Source organism: Penaeus monodon, chromosome 23 (assembly GCF_015228065.2).
Source record: "Penaeus monodon isolate SGIC_2016 chromosome 23, NSTDA_Pmon_1, whole genome shotgun sequence".
NCBI classification, from domain to species: domain Eukaryota; kingdom Metazoa; phylum Arthropoda; class Malacostraca; order Decapoda; family Penaeidae; genus Penaeus; species Penaeus monodon.
In genome coordinates this window covers 34,544,964-34,545,404 of record NC_051408.1, presented here as the reverse complement: position 1 = coordinate 34,545,404, position 441 = coordinate 34,544,964, and positions in this window count along the sequence as shown.

Genomic DNA, 441 nt, shown 5'->3' with positions numbered 1-441 from the left:
ATTCTTTACATGCACAATGATAATAATGTCATTTACTTCGGTTAGCTACTAATCATACTTTCATTTGTTATTTCCTTTGTTTATACGTTCTAACAATGAGTTTAAACCAGTACATTCAATATTGTTTTGATTATATTATAAGCGACTTTCTTTTCGATATATAACAGTTATCATTTGAAGATCCATATATTTTTTTGAGTTCTTTATATACAACAGTCTTTTGTTGCCTTATCTTACATGCAGTCTTTGTACTAACGATACCTGCAATAGATATATTCATCGGTAATACTGTTTGGTAAAATGCTATACGTGAATATTAACGTAGAAATTCGCGTTATAAAAAATGTCGATGTTTTTGTTTTGTTTCTACATCTGCTGGTAAGTGTCCTTGCTTAACCGAGTCCCTCAATGCGTTTAATGGGTTCGGCCACACAAGTTTAC